Below are 23,788 nucleotides of genomic sequence, written 5' to 3' on the forward strand. Positions count from 1 at the left end.
TTTCATCGATGAGGTGTGTATGTGAGTCAGATATCAATAAATAATCTATTCTTGAATAAGAGTTGTGGGAGGGGAGTAGAAAGTATAGTCACGGCCATCCGGGTGTTGGAGGCGCCATGAGTCATGGAGGTGGAACTTGGAACAAATTCTCTTCAGTGCTTCATGTGCGCGTGGGGGGTGGTATGTACTCTTGGATTGCCTGTCTAGCAAGGGATCTAGTGGTAGATTAAGATCTCCTCCAACCACTAGGAGTTCATCTTGAGGGATATTTTCAAGTTCTTTCGATACATATTCCCAAAATTCAGGCAGGTCAGTATTAGGGCCATAGATATTTGCAATATAAATATGGTCCTCGTCTCTTTGCAGATGTGCAATACTCAGTCTACCTTCTGAGTCTGTTGAGTGAGATATCAGGGCTAAATTGGATTTTTTAGCAATCAGGGTGATCACCCCTCTTTTCTTTTGGGTCGATGGGGAGCAAAGTGTCTGCGAGATCCAGTTTTGTTTAAGGTTGTCAGCATCAGTCTGGGATAATTTGGTTTCTTGCATGAGAATTATGTCTCCTTTAGTCTTGGCCAAGTAATCCAGAATTTATTTGCGCTTAACCGGGTGATTAAGCCCCTTAACGTTTAGTGAAACAATATGTAGAGAAGTTGCTAGTTTCTTATCTGAAGCCATGGGTATAGATTCAGTGTAACGTGGTCATGTGGCGTAACGTGCATCTCTGCACACACAGATATATTGCATTTACTAATACTGTAGTTGTCATCGATGGGCGCTGAGGAATGACCTGGAGTATGTGGCACGCATCGTGGTGGTGGATAGTAATTAGTTAGTAAGAGGTATTTATGAAGGCCTGATAGGAAAAAAGAAAGAAAGAAAGGTGGGAACATTTCTGACACAAAGAAACGCTAAAGGCAGTACAAACCAGGTATGGTAAATGCAACAAGCAGCGACAGCCAGGTGCACAAGAATGCTATGAGTAGAAGCAGATCAACACAGAGAAACATTACAAGCAGCGATAACCAGAGATATATAGAGAATACAATTACACTTACCAGAACTGGAGTAAAGAGAACCATCTGACCTCAGCATCAGTCACAACATTCCAGGCAGAAGCAGGGGAGTTGTGCTTACGAGGCTGGTGAATCATGTCGGACCGAATGAAAGGTCATGGGCAGTGATGGAATAGTGAAGCTTGTCAATGGCTGCGAAATAGAGCACCAAATGTGGCACCACCGCCTTCTTAAAACCACCACCTGCCCTTTTATACCGCCCAAAAGCAAAATATTGGTGACAGATTGACTGCCTAGATCAAATCTTTCAATGATTTCATTGATACACTGAAACAAGCAATGACAAAAAGGTCATTAAATATCTAAAAAACTTAGCAGGTGAAGGATTAATAGAAGTGATAAAGAAAATACCACACTGTGATAAAGTGAGGTACTGTCAAATCAAAGAGGTGTTCAATTCAATGCCAAATGTTATAACTATGTTATAACTATTAATAAAAAATACTTATAGAGCGCACAGGTACCCAAAACGGGCTTCCCCACACTGACACATTTTGACTACGAAAGGTACATTTTCAGTCCAGAAAGGCAGAAAGCTGGTGAAACAAATGGATGAGTTTGTAGAAAGACTTGATTCGCTCATCAAACATTGCAAGTTCAATAAGTTCAACGAGGAAGAGGCCATGCGTTGCAGAGCAATAAATGGTTGTCTCTCCGATTCATTTAGAGGACGAATGCTGAAAGAGAAAGCTTGGAGTGGTTACTCATGGCTGCTAGAGCAGAAGAAAGAGCTGACAGACACTCCACTAACATGGAAGGTGAAACGGTTCAAAATGAATCAGCGCTGAATGTGACAAAGTAATGTCGCCAAAAAAAAGAAGTTGTGTTTTTGATGTGAATTGTCCTTTCCACATGAATGTAAATGTCCAGACATTGCACAGATATTAAAAGGCCATGGGAAAGGGAACCATTTTGTAACAGAAAGATCAAGTGCTTTACGTCGAGAAAACAAAATGGATATCAGACAGATCCAGAGACGTTCCAATCCGACCCACAAGGCCAAGTGGCAACATCAGTTGAGGCAAGTAGAAACTGAACGAAGTCGATTGTGGTCAAATTCTTCGTCTAAGGGTTCATCACCATCACTTCAAGCAACAGTGACAAAAATGGGTGTGCGATGTCAATGTTGACCACTGGCCAACATGCACATGTAGGATTAGCTTCTTGCAAAGAAGAATGGCGGTTGCAGCGAGATTGACAATTCATGTCCTGCACTGCACTTTATTGAGTGCATGTTTACTCAGTTTTAGCACTGCTGCTTACATGGAGCTGATTTCTATAAACTGCAATGCCAGTGCCTATCATGAGATAGTGAATCAGATTCCATCCTTGTTTCATGGACTAGGAAGATTTAGGACAATAGAAGTATAACTTCACATAAATCAGGACAAGCGTCCTGTTGCTCAATGACATTGTTGAATTGTGTTTCATTTACAAGAGGCTGTTGAGAAAGAACTTTAGTCACTATTAAAGCAGGACATCATTGATTGATCCACTTGTCCAATGCCATGGATGTCATCCATAGTGGTTGTGCCTAAGAAGGATAGTAAAGAGGCATGCGCATCTGCATTGATATGCACCAAGCTAACAAGCCGGTTGAAAGAGAACTAAATCTGGTTCACATATTGCTGACATGATTACGCAGCTGAATGGAGCCAAAGTCTTTTCCCACCTTGATTTGATCAAAGGGTATCACTAACTCAAAGTGCAAGGAAATTGCAGGTACATTGCTACTTTTTTTTACTCATGTTGGTATATTTAGATATAAAAGACTAAGGGGGAGATTTACTAAGATTTTACACCATGTTTGCATCACAAAAGTGACACAATTTTTGCTGATTTACTTTCCAGCGCTAACCTTGTTTAGCGCTGAAAATAACGTGAAAGTAACGCAAAGCAGTGCATAGCTCTGCTTTGCTTTACTTAGCACCATGGGAGCATGGGCATTCCCATACAATCACCCAAGGTTTGTGATGCTAAACCAAATTTACTGAATAAAGTAGGTAGGGTTTAGCATCAGAAAACTGAATTAGGCCCAAGGAAGGAGGCGTGCTGCACCGTACAGCACACATACAAAGAGTAAAAATTGATTAAGTTAGTCTATGCATTCTATTTTGCACTGGAAGGGTACCATTCCATTACAAAACCTATACTGGACTCACAAAGACACCCATGCACCATGGCACTAAGGTGTCTCCATGACACACAGCAGCTGATTTCAGCACCGGTGCTAGGGAAAGGGGGGGAGAGTGCCATATTTCAGTAAATTTGGCGCTCTCCTCCTTTCTCCTTTTCACACAGCGCAGCATAGCATTTGCTGCTACTGTATCTGCCCCTAAGTTTCAGATTGTCATAAGCTGCAGAACTCTTTCATGATGCCATTTGTCGCGTAATACAGCCAGTCACAAATGCTTCCAATTACAGTGATGACATACTGGTGTTTGGAGCCACACAAAAGGAACATGATTAAGCCCTTCACACAAGTGTGTTGTATACTTGCTGTTGCAGGTCTCACTTTAAATGCAGCAAAGTGTGAGTTTCATAAGACAAAACAGCGGTGTCGGCTTCCGGATTGGAGGCAACAAGCCTTGGCAAAGGCAACCCACGCTGGAATTAAAGTTGGCTTCTTAATCAGACCAGCAAGGTCTGATGGGCTGCTTCTTTTCAGGGAAGCAAGGGCCAGTCTGGAGCAACCAGACCAGCAGTGAAAATTCAAGGTTTCATCATCAAGATGGGCACTAGCCAATGGGCAAGTGACCAGACAGATGCATCGAGCAGGAAAATGCAGAAGGGCCCCACGCAGAACTCGTGGAGTGTGCAGGGCTGATCTTCGGTGCAGATGATGCTCGGAGCTGGCGCTTCTCAATCCCCATTGCACAGCTTCGAGGATGCCTCAGAAGCTGCAGGGAAAGCAATTTGCTGACTTTTCAAGATGGCCGGTCCCATGTCTCTCGGCCCCTCCACGGGTCTCAGCTTTGCTGGGACTGTAGATCGGGCTGAAAGAAGTCTGGAAGTCTGGCTCTGTGCTCGAATCCGGCGGGAGCGTCAACAAATCAATCCATTGATCGCTGGATGGTGCCTGCTTGTGCAGGGTGGTCACTCCTTGACCACAAGGGAGATTCTTCAGTCTTCTATCTTCAGGTAGAATGTCAAAGGTCCAGAGTTGCATTTCAAGTTTCAGTCAGGATAAATCTAAAGTCTTGGGACTCATCTCCTACCTATATACCAAATCTAGGGGCTGGATTACCTACTAGGTCCCTCCTATGGGTTGGACCAGGGAAGGGTGTGGTTACACCCATTTCCCTTTGTCCAGTTTTGCACCAGAGCTGGGCTGGAGTGCCCCAGCACCGGTTTGAACTGGACTATGCATGGGACACCTTGTGTGCCCCAGGCAGTGTCTTTTTCCTTTCAGCCCTCCCTGCCCCAATACACTATAGCCTCCCAAGACAGGAAACCTATTGTCCAAGCCTCCCTTGCTGGAAGGACTCCCAGCAGCAGGAGGTCTGACTTGTGTCTGTGGCAGCAGCATCCATTTTGTGATGCTGAGGCTCTGGTTAACTTTAACCGGGATTAGTAGGAACAACATGTCTTCTCCCTCTAGAAGGGTGGAATGCTACCCCCGTCTCCAGAACGGGCGAGGGGGTAGTATTCCAAAGCGTATGACACCTTACACGACATGTTTTGATAAAGCCAAACCAGAGTTAGCATTTAACCGCGAGGTACATAATGCACTTAAGAGTATATGGTATGGCAATATCCTAGAACAGCTATAAGGACATGGTTCCGAAAGCTGCAGACAGGCTCAGCTAATGCTAGAGCACCATCTCAAATAAAACTAAGCACTCTGCCTCCAGGATTGTTAAGGCCTGCCATAGGAGTGACTTATAGGTGTATATGTGTCTAGATATAAGGTTAGATATAGGAATACTATATCTAAGCAAGGGGTGATTACACGACCTTGCCCCAGCTGAGTGATCAGCCAGTTGTGTCAATGTGAGTGGCCAGCCAGGGGTGGCATAATACATGCTTCAGCCCCTGGTAGGCCTTGGATGCACCTATGCCCTGGGTACCTATAGTACACTGTACAGGGGCTCATAAGGTGACCCAATGTCCAATTGGACATGTACCAAAAGTACATGGAGTACATGTTACAAAGAGAGCAGATAGCCTGGGGCCCTGATTCGCAGGATCCCAGGCCAACTAAGTCGAAAACCAGCTAAACACTAGGCAAAAAATCTGGGGTAACCATAGTCAGGTATCCACCTTCCTACATAACACCCCTCCAAACGAAAGGAGATAAGGCTGTCCTTGACAAGGTAAGCCTATATTGCCTAAGTGGCCATATAAGGAAGTACCTGCACTAGCATGGTTACCCCCTGTCTCATGGTCCACTAAGCAATCCCTTACCCTAAGGGTATCGTAGGGTCTCCACCATAGGGAATCTCTACCTGTGGTGTGTTTTGGCAAACTAAAAGGCTGGTGTTGAGATGGAGTACTGAAGTGAGACTCCTCTAATTTAGGGCTCAGCTTCCTCCAATCATCTTCTACCAGGTGTTCCTTTCTTTCCAGGACTGAGTTGCACTGTGCTCTCAGGGTCAACCTCTGGCTGCCAACAGCTGGGTCCATTTTGTTGGCTTACTGGAGGGACAGGTCAGGTTTGGGGCCTTTGGGTCGCAGGTTTGGCTGTGCCCAACAGAATCCATCTGGGGGAGGTTCCTAACTAAGTGTAAGGGAGATCCCTCAGGAGTTTTTGAAATTTTCACCTTGCTAGGGCTGCTAGCTTTGGTGTCCCTAATCTGCTGATGGGGTGGTTCTTGTGGACAGGGGGCCTTTTGGGGTCCACCACTGGCCTCCCTGACCTCTGCAGCCCTGGGCTGACTGAGGCAGGGTAGAGAGGGGCAGGTTACCTGCTCCAGACTGGGTCTCACCTTGGAAGGGTCCACTGACATCAGGGGGCTCTGCCAGGCTAGGCCTGACTACGTCTGGGGCAGTTCCTTCACAAGGAGAAGGGTCAGTTCCCTGAGGAGGCTGACTCTCACCTTATGTCTGGTAGGAGGGAGACTTTTCTTCCTCCCCAATGCTCTCTGTCTGAGTGGAGTGATCCATAGTTTCAGGCTTCACAACACTAAAATCTGTTTGAGTTTGGGCTGTGACCATTACAGCCCTACCAACCTTTTCAGGAAGGAACTCTGTTTGGGTGTGGGCTGTGACCATCACAGCCCTGCCAACCTTTTCAGGGAAGTCTGCTGAGCTTGGGCTGTGACCATCACAGCCCTTCCAACCTCTTTAGGAAGGAATTCTGCTTGAGCGCTATCACAGCCCCACTAACCTTTTCTGGAAGGCCTACCATTTTGGAATGGGTTTCTTTTTCTACCCCAGCCCAGGCTGAGATCTCTAGATCATTCGCCAGTAGACAATCTACAGGCAAGTTTGTAGACACTGCCACTCTCTTGGGGCCAGTGACACCTCCCCAGCTGAGATTAACTACTGCCATGGGATGATCTTTCTGCACTCCATCAATGTTGATCACCTGATAGGTGAACCCAGGTAAAAGTTGTCCTGAGGGGACTAGACTGTCAGTCACCATAGTGATGCTAGCCCAGGTATCTCTGTAGGCTTCAACTTTCTGGCCATTGATGTGGGGCTCCTGTCTGTACTTGCCCAAAGTGTTGGGACAAGCAGTGAAGTTGGCAAACCCCATGCCATTTTCACAGACAAGAGTAGCTAGTTCAGAGGACCAGGTTAGGCCAGAGTCCATATGAGTTCCCAAAGTAAACCCAGCCAAATTCTCGGGGGCACTCCCACCACCTGGGGGATTACTACTAATAGTAACAGGAGGTCTTGGAGTATTACTTGGGGGAATGTTTTCATTATTGTTGGCCCTTGGACAACTGCTGTCAGTCTTCCAGTGGCCAGGCTGTTTAAAGGCATGGCGATAAGATTTCTTAGGGTTAGAGGAAGTGTTTTGGGACCCACCCCCATCATTGGAATTTTGGGCCCCCGTGGAGGACTTGTCTTTAGATTTATCCCCACCTTTCTCTTGAGGCTTGGTACAATCTTTCTTCTGGTCACTACCCTGATTTTTAGGCCTAATCCTGGTTCTGACCCATTGTCTGCCCTCTTACCCAATTATTGTGGAGAGGTCAGATCTGAGTCCACCAGGTGCTGGTGTAGAAGCTGGTTTTGACAATTACTAAGGATCTGCTCCCTCGTAATCAAATTATACAATCCTGTATAGTCATGTACTTTGCAACCCAATAACCAGCCCTCCAGAGCCTTAGTAGCACAATCTACAAAATCAGTTCAGTCCTGAGTCTGTGTCTTCTGGGTATCCCTGAACATCAACCTGTACTGTTCAGTGGTTAAGCCAAACCCATCAATCAGAGCACTCTTCAGGACTTTGTAGTTATCAGCATCCACATCACTAACTGTGAGGAGCTTATCTCTACCTTTTTCTGAAAAGGAGAGCCACAAGATTGCTGCCCACTGACTTTGGGGTACCTGTTGTACTTTGCAGGCCCTCTCCAAAGCAATTATCCATGTGTGGATGTCATCCCCATCTTTGTAGGGGGGCACAATCTTACTCGGGTGTCTATTGTCATAGGACTTGTCTTTATCCTTAGGGATATTGCTGCCACCAGTGGGCTCTAGCCCATCAAACCTCCTTTCTCTGTCAAAAGCAAGTTTCTCCTTGGCTAGGGCAAGTTCCTCTCTCTCAATTCTGAGATTGACCTCCCTCATCCTAGCCTGGTGTTCTCTCCTCTGAGGAGAAGTCATTCCCCCTCTGAGAACCCCTAGAAGCATTGGCGCGAAGAGAGTCCCCTGAGGGAGATCTATTCCTCCTGTACCTCTGATTAAGCCCACTTGGAGGCCTGAATGGGGCTGTCCCATTCTCAGCCCCAAATTGGCTTAGGTTAGCCTGGCTAAGTCTTCTGACTGGTACCTGGCTGTCTATCTCTTCTCCAGAATCTTCATCAACCTCATCCTCCTCATCTTCTAGGCTTGGAGGGTCAGTATCATCATCTGTTGAGGGCAGGACCTCATCTGCATTCCCTGTAGGACCACAACCAGAGTGTAACTTGCGGGGTAGGAAAAGGCAGGAGACGTGTCTTTGTTAGGGCAGGCTTTATTTGATGGTATAACAAGTCAGTACAGGTTTTCCGGGGTACGGCTCTCCAAGGGGATCTGCTCCTTTCAGTTCGGCACTTTCTTAGGATTCCTTCCTCCTTTCTTCGAGTCGGACTCCTCCTCCGCTTTCCTTCTTCAGACTCCGTAGTGGAACAGGCTCCGCCGGTGGGGGAAACACAAGAGAGGGGGGTGTCAGTCCACACACTGTACTTAATTATCAGTAATTGGAAGGGGAGTGAGGGAAAGCAATGTGCTCCGGCTTAATAGGGAAGTGAAGGGTAGAGGTTACCAGGGGACTAGGGAGGATTCACGGGGTGCCTCTACCCTTCCTCTCAACCCAACCCGAGATACGTTTACGCACCTCTGTTAGCCACACACCTCCTGGTGTGCGGCTGGGCAACACGTAGTGTCGTTGGCCTCCTGGCTCCTGCGCCTCCAACGGGTCCCTTCTGTCCTCCGCCTCCGATGTTCCTCGCTTCGCCTCAGATGTTCCTCGTGTCTCTTCCGCCTCCGATGTTCCTCGCGTCTCCTCCGCCTCCAGTGATCCTCGCGTCTCCTCCGCCTCCGATGTTCCTCGCGTCTCCTCCGCCTCCGATATCGTTCTCTCGAGTCTGCTCTTTTCTTTTCTCCTGCTCCACGCCGCTCCTCTCCACACGCTGTCCACTCCTCGGGTGTATAGACACACCTGGGCTCTCTCGCTGACGACATTTAAGGCGGGACTGGACTCCTCCTCCTCTGTGCACATGCTTGTCCAATTTAAGGTCCCGGTACCTTCTTCTTCCTCATCACAACTGTACCGTTCCTCGGGCATGTTCCAAACAGGGGGCATTGGTGGCTGTGGAAACAAGAGGGAGGGGTCACAGGTTGAATGCTCACACCGGGGCTCAGGGTGCTGGGGCAACCCGTCCCCGTTACACAGAGGCTTTTAGAACTTCAGATTCTTCTAAGAGTTCTATCAGTTGCTGAAGGGTAGGGTTAGACCCTTGTTTCAGCTTTCTTGTGGTACACAAGTGCCTCAGTTCTCTGAAAGTGAGGATATCAAATTTGGAGGGTGTCCTGGAAGGATCACTCACCACAGGTAGAGGTCCACTGGTCTCACCTGTGCCAGACATGATCTAGTGAGGTGTGGGTGCTTGCACCTACCTACACTAAGTATTTTCCTACTAAACCTCTCTAGGAGTTTTAGTCAGGGTGTGCTAAGCCATTTGCTCTACAACAACTAAGTTCAGTAGAACTTAAGTATTCTAAGTCTTGTTATATGTACCTATAGGTACCTATGTGATCTTTCAAATGATATTGCAAAGATTACAATTGGTAAAACAACAGCAAGCTCAAATCCCACCGCTGCCACCACTGTGAAAAGTTGGCCTGGTATATGATGTTCACTATTCTAGTGAGCACCTTGCACCAGTCCAAACAACCCTTATGGTGATAGTTGTAAAGTCAACCTTATAGACCAGCTATCCTAGTGGTAGCATGGACAAAGCAGTCTTAGGCTAAACTCAAGAGGGCATGTGAAGTCAGCTGTTTTACCATATGTAACCCCTTTAATTCCAAATGAAAGGACACCACACAGGATATATATAAAATATATATGTATTTATTTCTAAACAATCCCCCTGAACTCTTTATGAGGTCAGAGGCACAAGCACATAACAATATACTTAATTAAAATACAATAAGTCGCACAAAATACAGTAGGGCCCTAGGGGCACGGTAAACCATATACTAAAATAGTGGTATGAGAACCACTGCTCGGAAAATGAATAGGCCTAGGGCCTAGGGAATCGCTGGGGCTACACTGTACTATCAAAGGATTGGAAGTAGGAGGCCCACGGGAGGCGTGTGCAGAGTCTCTACTCACACGCACGTTACCATAGAGTTAGAATGGGAACGAAAGAATTAGAAAGTAGTTATTTTAGGGCACTTCTGACTGGACTCGATGAAAGCTACTTGAAACCTAGACACTAGGATAGTCAATACCCACAGGAGCACCGGAGCACTCGTGTTACCTCACCCACAGGAAGTGGGTGCATAGGTGTCAAAGTGTGTCGGGTTTCGTCGCTGAATCCTATGGAGACTTGAAGAAAGATGCTGCAGGCGACCAGGAGAGAAGTGTCCGGTTGGATCCAAGGGCGGATCAAGGATGAAGAGAACCTGAAAGCAGAGGGGACAGAGTCTGGGTCACTAGCCAGTGACCAGGAAGGAACCAGGCGATGTCGTGAATCAATCAGGTGATGTTGTGAAGCTTGTCTCTGAAGCCACGTAGACCAGGAGGCGATGACAACAACCAGGAGTCAGGCACGGACTGTCCCATAAAGGTTCTCGCTGTCGGCGGTGTCGGCTTCCGGGTTGGAGTCAACAAGCCTTGGCAAAGGCAATCCACGCAGGAATCAAAGATGGCTTATTAATCAGACCAGCAAGGTCTGATGGGCTGCTTCTTTTCAGGGAAGCAAGGGCCAGTCTGGAGCAACCAGACCAGCAGTGTAAATTCAAGGTTTCGTTGTCAAGATGGCCACTAGCCAACAGGCAAGTGACCGGACAGACGCGTCAAGCAGGAAAATGCAGAAGGGCCCCACGCAGAACTCGTGGAGTGTGCAGGGCTGATCTTCAGTGCAGATGATGCTCGGGGCTGGGGCTTCTCAATCCCCATTGCACAGCTTCGAGGATGCCTCAGAAGCTGCATGGAAAGCAATTCGCTGACTTTTTAAGATGGCCGGTCCCACATCTCGCGGCGCCTCCACGGGTCTCAGCTTTGCTGGGACTGTAGATTGGGCTGAATGAAGTCAGGAAGTCTGGGTCTTGTCAGGCTCTGTGCTCGGGCTCCCGTGGGAGCGTCAACAAGGCAAGCCATTGATCGCTGGATGATGCCTGCTTGTGCAGGGTGGTCACTCCTTGACCACAAGGGAGATTCTTCAGTCTTCTATCTTCAGGTAGAATGTCGAAGGTCCAGAGTTTCATTTCAAGTTTCAGTCAGGATAAATCTAAAGTCTTGGGACTCAGCTCCTACCTATATACCAAATCTAGGGGCTGGATTACCTGCTAGGTCCCTCCTATGGGTGGGACCAGGGAAGGGGGTGGTTACACCCTTTCCCTTTGTCCAGTTTCACGCCAGAGCTGGGGCTGGAGTGCCCCAGCACCGGTTTGAACTGGACTATGCATGGGACTCCTTGTGTGCCCCAGGCAGTGTCTCATTCCTTTCAGCCCTCCCTGCCCCAATACACTATAGCCTGTCTGGGGTGGTGCTAGCACCTCCCAAGACAGGAAACCTATTGTCCAAGCCTCCCTTGCTGGAAAGACTCCCAGCAGCAGGAGGTCAGACTTGTGTCTGTGGCAGCAGCATCCATTTTGTGATGCTGAGGCTCTGGTTAACTTTAACCGGGATTAGTAGGAACAACATGTCTTCTCCCTCTAGAAGGGTGGAATGCTACCCCCGTTGACAGAACTGGCGAGGGGGTAGTATTCCAAAGTGCATGACACCTTACACGACATGTTTTGATAAAGCCAAACCAGAGTTAGCATTTAACCGCGAGGTTCATAATGCACTTAAGAGTATATGGTATGGCAATATCCTAGAACAGCTATAAGGACATGGTTCCGAAAGCTGCAGACAGGCTCAGCTCATGCTAGAGCACCATCTCACATAAAACTAAGCACTCTGCCTCCAGGATTGTTAAGGCCTGCCATAGGAGTGACTTATAGGTGTATATGTGTCTAGATATAAGGTTAGATATAGGAATACTATATCTAAGCAAGGGGTGATTACACGACCTTGCCCCAGCTGAGTGATCAGCCAGTTGTGTCAATGTGAGTGGCCATCCAGGGGTGGCATAATACATGCTGCAGCCCCTGGTAGGCCTTGGATGCACCTATGCCCTGGGTACCTATAGTACACTGTACAGGGGCTCATAAGGTGACCCAATGTCCAATTGGAGATATACCTAAAGTACATGGAGTCCATGTTACAAAGAGAGCAGATAGCCTGCGGCCCTGATTCGCAGGATCCCAGGCCAACTAAGTCGAAAACCAGCTAAACACTAGGCAAAAAATCTGGGGTAACCATAGTCAGGTATCCACCTTCCTACAGAAGAGTTGTCTAGTGAAAGTGAAGTCAGGGTAATTGAAGGAGTAACTGGAAGGAAGACTTTTGCTGCTGGTAGTGGCTTGTATACTGCATTATAGAGCACAATAGTTAAAATAAACATTTTGATCTTTACAGTGACTCTGACAATCCTTGTTGTGGACAAGTGCGATTGAGTGAGCAAAACGGTATGTCTTGCTCCCGCATTCCTGAGAGAGTCAGAGTGTTGTGTTCAGGGTTGTCTAATCATTTGTAACTTTGTGATTATGTAGGAGAACAAATGAGACACTATAGCTAGTAGGTTTTGGGATTTTGGCACTAAGGTGGTAGGAAGGTACAACCCCTATACACAAAGGTCCTGTTTTCCAGAGCATAGTTCTGTGTATGTGCAGATTCCCCGCAACACTTGCACTTTGGCACTGAACAGCAGTGTTCAAAGTGCCCAAGGCATCTAGACCAGCAAAAACAAAGTCCAACACGTAGTAAAATAGCTGAGGAAAGGCAAAAATACAGGGGAAATTCACACCAATGGTGCCAGGTCTAACAATAAGTCTATGGCAAGCCATAGATATTTTTTAGTTGCTATAATTTCTTAAGCTTCTGTTTTCTTCATTCGTATGCCAATTAAATATTAATTACCTTTTGGTTTGGTTGGTTTAAAATATGATCTAATATTTTTTTTTACCAAAATGTTGCTGTGCTGTTGTTACACATGCATCACATTTGTATTTCACTGAATATGGTCTTTTAGAAATCAACAAGCTATAAAGTATTAGCAAGGTCTTTCTCAGATAAACCAGTTGATCTACCAGGAATACAGATGATTTCCTTTTTTAAAGAGTTTAGCACCAGCTCACTTAAAACATAAAAGGCACACTTAGCATACTATTGCTCTGTAAATACTGATGACATCAGGCCAGGATTTTCGTTGCAATTTAATAAAAGCCTATATGCATGCATGTATTTACTTTGTGTAAAAAGTATCCAAAATCCAACAACATATTATTCCAGCAAAGTGAAATAAATGCACAAATGTGATTTTAATTTTTAGCATGCTAAGGCATCCAAACAGCAAGTAATTCATTAACGAAAAGGCCACAAATAAAAAACAGAGATGTCTTAATTTCACCAACGTAAATACATCAAAGAGCACATACTGGCTGTCACTTAGAGGCTACACATCATGGTGCATTTGTAGTCTAGCAGAAGATTCCGAACAGAAAAACAAGATCTAAACACAAATGGGACCAACTCACCATCCTCATAATGATAGTCCATTAAAGCAATGGCAACTCATGATAACCGCATTATTATTGTTATTGTTATTATTGTATTTCTTATATAGTGCCAGAATCGACCCCCGAAGGGGTATCTCCGCGCTTGCCTTGGGAACCCGTCCTGGTTTTTCCCTGTGAGATAGCCCCTACAGGGCATCCCCAAGGTGAAAGCCAGGCATCCCGCCGCAGGGGGGCCGTTGTGGAGATTAAGCAAGCTTAATGCCCAGAGTTGCAGAGTGTGAACCCATGATTAGGTCAGGCACCGAAGCGAGAATTATCAAGTCCGTGGACATTTGAGCTCAACACCCTGCCGCGTCGGGAATCGAACCCTGGTCCCGGGTCTGAACTCTGCTTCAGGGTCTGCCTGCTCTAACCAGTGAGCCACACTTCTCCGCATGAGGTTCTCACTTTGTCACTTCTTCTTATTCAAAAGAGTTAATAACATGAGCCCTTTCTTCATCACAGGCAATTTGCATAAATGTTAACAATGCATCTACATTGTTATGCATGGACACCTTAGTGTAGGAACATAGGGAGACTCATGCACCTAATTCAATCAATTAAATTGTTAGAGGCCGATTAAAAAGTAAAACTCCATGTGTTATGCCTAACAGTTACAACTCTTAATGGCCGTCTTAGGGACTGATCTAAAATGTGAATGGCAGGGTTGTCCTTTTGCCCATCTCTGTGAGTTATTGTACTGATGGCATAAGATTTGTGAAACGAGTAAACTTTCTTTAGTTTCATAAAAAAAGATTAGCTGATCCAAAAGTTAGAATTATATCTAAGAGCAGGAAAATGCTAATGTTGCCTCCTGATAGCAGCAGCACAGGCACTGGTCCTTACAAACAATGAGCGTTTCCAAAAGTGAAGCACCCAAGGCGGTCGCTTATCATGTCCATGGATGCCGCCATGTCTTTTAGATCTTCCAATGACCGTTCTGAACTTTAGAGAAATGTTGGTGTATCCCCTTTATAAAATCACAAAGAGGAAGATGAACAAGAAGGAGGAGGAAAAGCCAAAGAAGAAGAGGTAGAACGAGAAGAAAAGGCCAAAAAAGAAGGAACGGAGGAGGAGAAGAAGAGGGAGAAGAGAAGCTGTAGGAGGGGAAAGAAGGCTAAGGAGAAGGAAGACTAAGGAGAAATTAGAAAGAAGAAGAGGAAGAAAGGATAAAGAAGAAGAGGAAGAAAGGAGAAAAATGAGGGAGAGGAGTAGCTGGAGGAGGGGGAGAAGAACAGGGAATGGAAAGAAGGTGAAAGGAAAAAGAAGGAGAAAGGAGAACAAAAGTACTACATCACTGGATGTTACAATATGAAGTGAATCATTGCCTACCCTCTACAGGTTGAAATGATGGTAAAATATGCCTTATGAAGCGGGTTCAATGAGTGTCAATCTTGAATAGATAGTAGGAATTGTACATGAAATGGCCTCTGTAAAAAGGCTTTGAAAGTCCTAGTGTGCACTTTTCGATGGTACTTATTCATATTAACGTCGAAAGCTAAAACCCTAAGTCTATAAACAGACCTCTACGGTACATGCATTAATCCACTGAGCTATGTTCCCAGCCCAAACCGATCCATTTTTATGAAGAAAAAAAACGCGGCCAAATAGAACAAACCAATTCACAAAGGAGTTTCTTATCACAAACAGCTGTCTGTTACTTAAAACACCATGTATTTCATCGGGAAATCGAATGCATGAAACCATTTTTACAATTTTGGTAAGAAACCTTCAGTTTTATTGCAAGACTCCTCCCATTTTTTTGCTGTCTCATGTTTGTTCCAATATTCCTGGAATTATTCCCGGAACGCAGTATTTCACAATGCCATTAAAACCTCTTTACTCATAGAGAGAAAAAACTGTGAACAATTGTACCCCCTTGATTTGGCCAAACTTGTTAAAAATTGAGTGCTGGACATTGCTAGCCATTACGAGAAGGAAGCGAGGTCTCTCCCTAGGGGGGACTGGAAGTCGTGTTTACAGCTATGAGTCCGTAGGGAGGCATCAGTCCACGGCGTCAAAAGCCCCCATCTGCCTTATACATCGATTTAGTCACACTTGGAGCACCTGTCTCGCGCCCTGGGGGTAGAAGTGATTCAGAGACTTCCGAGCCCCCAGTGTTCGAAATTGAATTCTTTGCGGCGCCACGTCTGTCTGACGTCAGGCGTTAACCAGAGTGAGTCAGTGGAGGCTGTGTTGAAAACGGCTGCATGGTTGTAGAAACATGACTGGCCTCATGTCAAGAGGGTTAAACTAACTCGATCCATTTAGTCTCTGCCAACGTCATTGCGTCACCTAGGTGAAAAAAAGATGGAGAATCTTAAACCGATCATGAAAGTCTACACACTTAAGAAATTGCCAAGAAGATGAACTACCTTTTGGACGAAAATGTAATAATTTTGTAGTCAAAAATCACGAGAACGAGCATGAAATCCCAGGTGCAAGTAAAAAGAATACAACATTCAAATTGTTGTATATTTCCTAAATTACTAAAATTGCAATAGCTGTTATTAAAAAGCAAAATAGAAATGGTGTCTGGGGGTCAATAACGGAGGTTGATAAGGCTGAGAAGTTAAAAGAGGTCACGTACATACACTAGATCCTGCCCCTTAAATGTAGTATAAGGCAAGCGCCTAGCTAGTAAATGGTGTATCTCATGTGTAACTTACCCCGGTCCGAACATTTTTTTTTCAAAACCACTTTGTAGTCTGAGATTTGTTTACTCATACTAGTCTCAAAATGGAGCCGGTTGTCACATAAATAGCAGGACTGGGTGAAGAAGTCACCAGTGGACTAGTGCCAGTTGGTAGCTACAAAGAGGAAAGACCTGTTCATTGAAAAATAAGAAAAAAAGGCGCTTTATTTAAATTCACAAAATAAAACACTGGTAAAGGAGGAGGGAAGAGCGTCTACGGAATAAAAGGCTGTTGAAGAGGAGGTAACGGGTCAGTCCCCTCTTCTCCTAAAAAAACAAAATAAAATATAGGATGAGGAACAGGTACAGAAAGAGTGAAAAGTGCAAGTGGAATGATGAAGAACAAAGGATATATGGAATCTGAATGAAAATTGGCGTGAGCACATTTTTCAAGAAGAAAGCTATAGACACAGTTGGATTCTGCAACAAATTAAATGGCATTCATTTTTGAATATTTCGAGGAAATAGGTGCATTAGTAGGTAAGGATTAACCAGAATAGGATTCCTGAAGTCAGATTTTCACCCAGAGCATACCATCCAGCCAATAACCCTTAGAATGCTGGAACTTGTAGGCCTATACCAATAGTTGGATCAGGGATGCCCCAAGCCCCAGCATGCTTTGTACTGTTGACCGAAAAAGATGGCCTGGCTGACATTTCACCTTCTTGAAATGGAGCTGTATGTAGGCTATGCAGAACCTTCACTACATCTGTCTGGTGCATACAGTATTGCTGTGAGGCTGACTACACATGCACTCACCACACTTTCGAATTTGATACAATAGATAGGCAAGTTTGGCACCAGTAAAAATCTGTTTCTTAAGTTCGGTCATACAGAAATTGTTCATGGTATTTACAGATGGCAAACTACAATGCAAACTGGAAAATTAGCAAGATAGCTCAGAGCTACCTTTGGGAAATAGACTTTAATTATGTTAGCACTGGGTCTAAGGTATCTCTTCATCTCTCCGGGGTCGATAAATTGAGTTCCTATTAGCTTGTAATTTCTAAGCATTTTTTCCACTTCCCACATGTGCAAAAGGGAGAATACTTGAATTTGCATAGAAGTTTGTCCCATATGGAAAGCAGGATTTCCTGCACATTAATATGCATGGTGCATATTCGCTTTAAAAGGACTTGCTTCAGTGATTATGAAAATAATGTTAGTACATGTAATATTACTTTTTTAGATTGAAGTACTATCATAAATGTCATGAAGGCGGAATAATTCACGTATGTTGCTAAACTTTGAAAACGAGGAGGGGTACAGGAAACCAGACACTCCTCATGACAGACGGCAATAACACAACTGAAATGCATAAATACAATAAAAAATCACGGTCCTCCCTTTTCTACTCGTGTTGTGGTTCGTGTTGAAGCCAGAGTCACACTGGAGCCATCAAGATGTAGACCTTTGAATTACAGAGGAAGCAGAACATAACTGAAGACGACACCGAGCTTGTGGTGAGCTTCTAGGCAGTTGACTACTTTTGTGAACTACATGGTCTACCTCTGCACACCCTCAGCGGAGCAGAGAAGCAAGCCATGTAGCAGGAACTCACAGACAAGGTGAATGCATGGGGAGATAGATATGCAAGGTTGGGGGACCGGAAGAGGAAATGACAGAAGGAGTGTAAATGACATGTTTGGCAAGATACAAGATACAAGAGGCCGCTGTAATCTCTAGTAGAGGTCATGGATCAGGGCTCATGCCATCCCCAGCATATCCTTGACACGATGCATCCCCACCTCCATAAATGTCATCATGTGCCTAGCAGCCATCATGCCAATCTCGCACAGAGCCTGCACTCTGACACATACAACACAACACACATACACACAAATGTTGCAAAACAACTGAGGGCCTTATTACGATGTTGGTCGGATCACAACTGACAGGCCGTCAGTTACGGTCCGACCAACATCTGGTGTGATTTAACCACCGCATTATGATGGGGGGGCGTTGGAGGCAGCCGGTGGAGGGACCAGCCAACGCTTCCGACAGGCTGGAGGAGCCCGTTGGATCGTCGGTAGGAGCGTAATACCCTACAATAGTGGCAGTGCCTGATCAGGCACAGCCGTAGAGATTACTATATCCCTTTCAGACAGCCTTTCAATGGCAGTCTGACCGCCATAGAAAGGCTGTCAGAAACTGACTTTGGGGGCCCCTAGCAGAGCCCGCCTCACTATGTCATCGCTAGCAAGGTGGAGACAATAACTAAACTTTAGTTAGAAAATGTCTGTCATGTTGTCTCATGTGCACTACCCAGGTTTCATTAAGTCCGATATGCCAGTATGCTAGATACCTTACAGGATGTTCATAGGCTAACAAGTGTATCCTTCACAGCACATGGGATGCAACAGTCAGAGGATGAAAGCAATCCATGTGTGGGGGCCAATGGACACTTATGAGAGAGTCCCACCTAGTCCTGCCATTTTATGCTTTCGTAGTCCTGCAGGTCACTAACTTGATGGCACACAAAATTGGTGAGGTCAAGCAGATTGTCAGCAATAACCAGGATGATCCACTTACTACCATGTCAATGCTAATCACTAGTCTACCGCAGCAGGCTATCTTCCATATTGCCAAGGTGCATGGAGCTAGACCTCGGTTGCCTGTTCCAGCTAGGCATGATTCATGAACTGTCAGAAAACACCCTGTAGATAACCCAGATGAATCCCATTGTATCATCCTGCATCAGAGGGACATGAATACCCAGGTGTGCAATGCCATCTCCCATCCACCAGCAGTCATTTACCACCCCACACTTGCTTTGAAGTCAGCCCTCCACCTTCTATTGCACTTTGTGGCTGAGTGAGTTTGCTATGCATGTGTAGTGAAATGACTTAGGGAATGGCAGCTTTTAGGGAGGAGGCCTTTTTCACCCAGAAAGACATTCTGAAATGTGGTATCTACAATGTGGAGGGATCCATGTGCTCAGTGATAATTTAGAGAAGAACTCTGAATGACCGCCTGCGTAGCGCTCCTGTGCGATGAAGATGCCTAACCAGCTCCTACAGATTCAATGTGTCTTGCTAATAAAGAACACATAGAACTTGTACTGGAAACATCTCCTAATGGTGAGGGAGAAGAACACTAGGTGGCATAATTAGGTCCTGCAGTTCATACAGGCTCGGGCTAACAAACTTTTACTCACTCTTATACTATGTGGTCATGCCCTTGCTCCCTCTGAGGGGGATAAGAGCTACTTGTAGGGTCCCTTAACCACACAAACACCCCCTCCAGACGGTAAACAACTGGAGGACCTGTACTGCTTAACCAGGGGCATGTTTGACCTGCACTCCCTTGAACACACATTAAATATGCTAATCGTCACTATCCTCACATACAACACACTAAACTCTTTACTGAATGCACACATTTCACAATCAATATGTATGAAAACTCACTTATCAACATTGTTTTCACAAACATATCTGCCATCCCTCATGTCTTGTGCAGGAGTGCGACGGAATGAACTATGTTTAGTGTGCATTCCAATGAGGGCAAAATATTTGGGCATAGACGTACAATGAAATCAACAGTGTTACACCAACATCAGAAGGCATGGATTTCAGAGTCACATCGATCCAGAGGAGTTTGTCTGGCTGCCAATTTACTTAAAAGTCCCTTGTAGAGTGTTATAGCATATACTCTGGCTTATAAATTAAATGCTACCAGTGGACCTGCAGCACCTGTTGTGGCACCATCTTACATAGCACCTTAAATCATGTGTCAGGTCTTCCATTGTCGCCTGAATGCAGTTTTAAACTGTCGAGTCAACTTGGCAGTGTAACCCCCAAACCTTAAACTCACCTTGTATTACATAAAGGACACCCCTTAGGTAGGCCCAAGGTAGCCCGTGGGGCAGGGTGCTGTGCAATTAAAAGGTTGGGCATGTACATTTAGGATTTACATGTCCTAGTAGTGAAAAACTCCTAAATTTGTTTTTCACTACCATGAGGCCTACCCCTCCCATATGATAACATTAGGGATTCCTTATTACATTTAATACGCTGTAATTTCCAATTGGAAGTAAATACTAATACAATGTTTGGTGTCTTTGGAATTGTGTTAAAAAGCCCTATTTGATGGAAAAGTCGGGACTGTATCACAATTTAAAAAATGCCACGTTTAGAAACGTGACATTTTTCTGCCCTTAGCCTATTATGCCTGCTGCCTGGCCTGAATCACATGATTGGGTGTAACTGACAGTTAGACTTTTTTAATTCATCCCAGACAGTCACACAATAGACAGATTAGGTGTGCCTGAATGGGACATAAGTTTGCAAGGAGGAGAGCAACCCAATATACCCTTGCGGGCTTGGGCAGAGAAGGAAATAGTAAATTGGGCCAGCAAGGGATTTTGTTTCTAATGTCAGAACTCAGCTGGTGCGGGACTTAAATAAATTGATAACTCGCACTATTAAGAAATAATAACTGAGAGAAATGTATTTATAATGCAAACAAATAATGTTACCACACTAACATTATATGAAATAATACAACAACCAGGTATTTTAGAGTCAAAAAAAGTTTGTTATTTTACTTAAAGACAAAGAATTGATCATTTGATAAAATAGGGTACAAAAGAATGCAAATAAAGATATACACGGAGTTCCACTGGTATATCAGAAAAGGTCTAAACTGCTGACAAAAATAACAACATTGATTTCAAATCAAGCATTAGATGAAAATCAATCGTGGTAGATGAATCAAGTGCAGAAATAGACACTGTTGTCGACGTTTCAGTCTTTGAGTTATAATTTCATAAAACCATCATCAGGACAGAGAATAAAAGCATTTGAATGTAGACCCTCTGGAAAAATATGACAAAATAACATCGTGTTATAACCTGGTTATGTGATTTCGCAATTCATTTAACATTTCAGTTGTAAAGAATACATATAGCATTTGTCAAAAAGCAATTTTAATTCCTGCATTTTGGAGATTGCAGAAAAATTACCAAAGTCGGTGTGGCGACTAGAGGTCAAATTAAGAGAAACTATTTTATCACAGTTATTTACAGCAGATTGTTAATAAATGAATTACACTTACGTATTATAATATACACATACACTTCCTAGTCAGTGATGTAGTTTCAAAATCAATCAATTGAAGATGATATCTGAACGATGGTGAAATCTGCGACTTCAAAGGAGTGGAAGCGCTATGAGACAAAAATAACTAATTACATCTAAGGTACTTGATGTTTTGGCTACAGCATGTAGACCCTATTGACAATGCAAGTTACCTTTAAGATTAAGCTCAGCAAGGCGCTTGAGGCTCGTTCAATTGTCGTAATTATGTTCTCTCGTTCTGAAAAGAAGGATATCGTAGAATCAATCATTTGGTCTACTTTTTGATCAATTGATTCATATGGTATTTGGTTGAGCACAATAGTCTTTGTTTAATCGAAAAGAGAGAGGTGGCTTAATAATTTACATAGAGCCTATATAGTTAGTTAACTGGAAAACATTCGGGAGGTGTAATCTCTCTCTTATTACATTGAGAACAATGAGCAAATTGCATTAATTTACTGTTTTTTCAGTTGACTTTGTCGATTATGGGAGCAAATAACCTTATATTTGATCGTACAACAACCTTCTGGCGAGGTTGAAACATGGACCAGGTATCGAGTGGTCATATTAAAAAAGGGGCAATATAACTGTTGTCATACTCGTGTTGGTATAGTTATAAACACGACAAAGAAATAAATCAATGGTAGTGCAGGCGGATTTGGCGTATTTAACAGCGGTAGGGCAAAATCAGACAGCTGATTGTCTTGGGTGTGCCCTTTGATTAAAATTAAGGAGTTGTGGTTAATGGCATAGCCATATGTCTAAAGAGACAACGCCTAACACTTACTTGAATCGTCGAGAATTTTCGGCAAATTACTTCGTCCGGGTCAACCGCGGCAGCGTATTCTGAAGGAACAGCTGATACCTGCCGGTTGACATGGCCCTTATTTATGTTGATTAAGGGACGGAAACGCGGGATAGCAATTCTCGCGAGATTACGCTACAGGGCTGGAGGGTGCCTGTTCTGTATTGTTTGCATTTTTGGCAGCCATATTGTAGTGGACGGAAAAGGGCATTTATAGTGGCCTCGGAGTTAGGTTTATATTTGGTTCAGTTGGTAAATATTGGAATTATCTGCTGATCAAATCATTACAAATAATTGTAAATCGGTCTTATGGACACTCGATTTCTGAACAAGCATAAATGTGCAATGGCCAGTCATGTGAGTTGTTAAATGATTTGCTCATCTGGATCAATCTCTATTTCTAAAGATACCTCAAGTAGTTGTGGAGTGGAAAGATAGAAGTTATTGTTTGAGGCATTCGAGACATATATTTAAATATGAGCACAGTTATCCTACTGTCGCTATTACATCGCGAGCACAATCTTAATAATGAGGGGTTGTTAGTTAATATTGACGCTTCAACTCGGTTGAAGTAAAAAATGTCAGAATATCCCGTATAAACATAACTTGTAAGGAAACATGGCATTATATTAGCCATTAAGTGTCAATGGTTCCATGACTTAACCACTTTTAAATATTTCAAGGTTATTTGGAAAACAGTCAAACGTTATGTAAAAAGCCAGAGCATTTGTTACTTGGCAAAATAAACGTTTTCTTAAACAAACATACATAACAGATCTTAACATATGAACACAGTTACCATACTGTCGCTGCTGAAAGAGCGCTCACAATATTGATGTAAGGGAATTATAGGTACATTCCTAAAAATTTCTTATGTGTCCTTAGACTTATGTACAGCTATAAGGGTAGATCTGAGTAACTCAGCTTGTATCCGGAGTTAGATAATGAAAAGAGAGTAAAAATAGATGTGTATCAACTAAGGCATGCCAGAGTGTGCCATTCGGTGGATGAGTTCATTCCATTTTTTATACTGTCTGCAGTCTCAATCCAACGATTTTCTTTTAGGGTCAGGATTTTGTCTACATTTTTGTGTCTGATTGTTGGTTTGACCAGTTCGATGACCCACCAGGTCATTTCTTTTTCTGAATGTTGAGATTGTAGATAATGGTCAACAAGGGGAGCATTTTCCACCTTGCAGCCGATACGGGACTGATGTTGTAAGATCCTCTGTTTTACCATCTGGGTGGTTTTACCGATATAAATTTGATTACAAGGGCAGCGGATACAGTAAATTACGTTGGTAGTTCTACAGTTTGAAAAATGCTTGATTAGAACTTTTTTGCCATTGATTTCAAATGATTTGATATTGCTGGTTGTATTGCAAGCAATGCAACTGTTCAGCGACGGCCCGTGGAGGGAGTTACGGTGGGGCAGGAGGGCGGGGAGGGGGAGGGGCAGGGTGGAGGTTGCTAAAAACCGGCATATGGATAATTGCAGGTAAGTAAACAATTTAATTAATAAAACGAATTTCGTAGCGCGCCTTGCATCGCAAAATGCAATGCAGTGCGAGCTACGAAATTCGTTTTATTAATTAAATTGTTTATGCCGGTTTTTAGCACCCTCCACCCTGCCCCTCCCCCTCCCC

This window comes from Lissotriton vulgaris, chromosome 8 (genome assembly GCF_964263255.1).
Source record: "Lissotriton vulgaris chromosome 8, aLisVul1.2, whole genome shotgun sequence".
In the NCBI taxonomy this organism is placed as follows: domain Eukaryota; kingdom Metazoa; phylum Chordata; class Amphibia; order Caudata; family Salamandridae; genus Lissotriton; species Lissotriton vulgaris.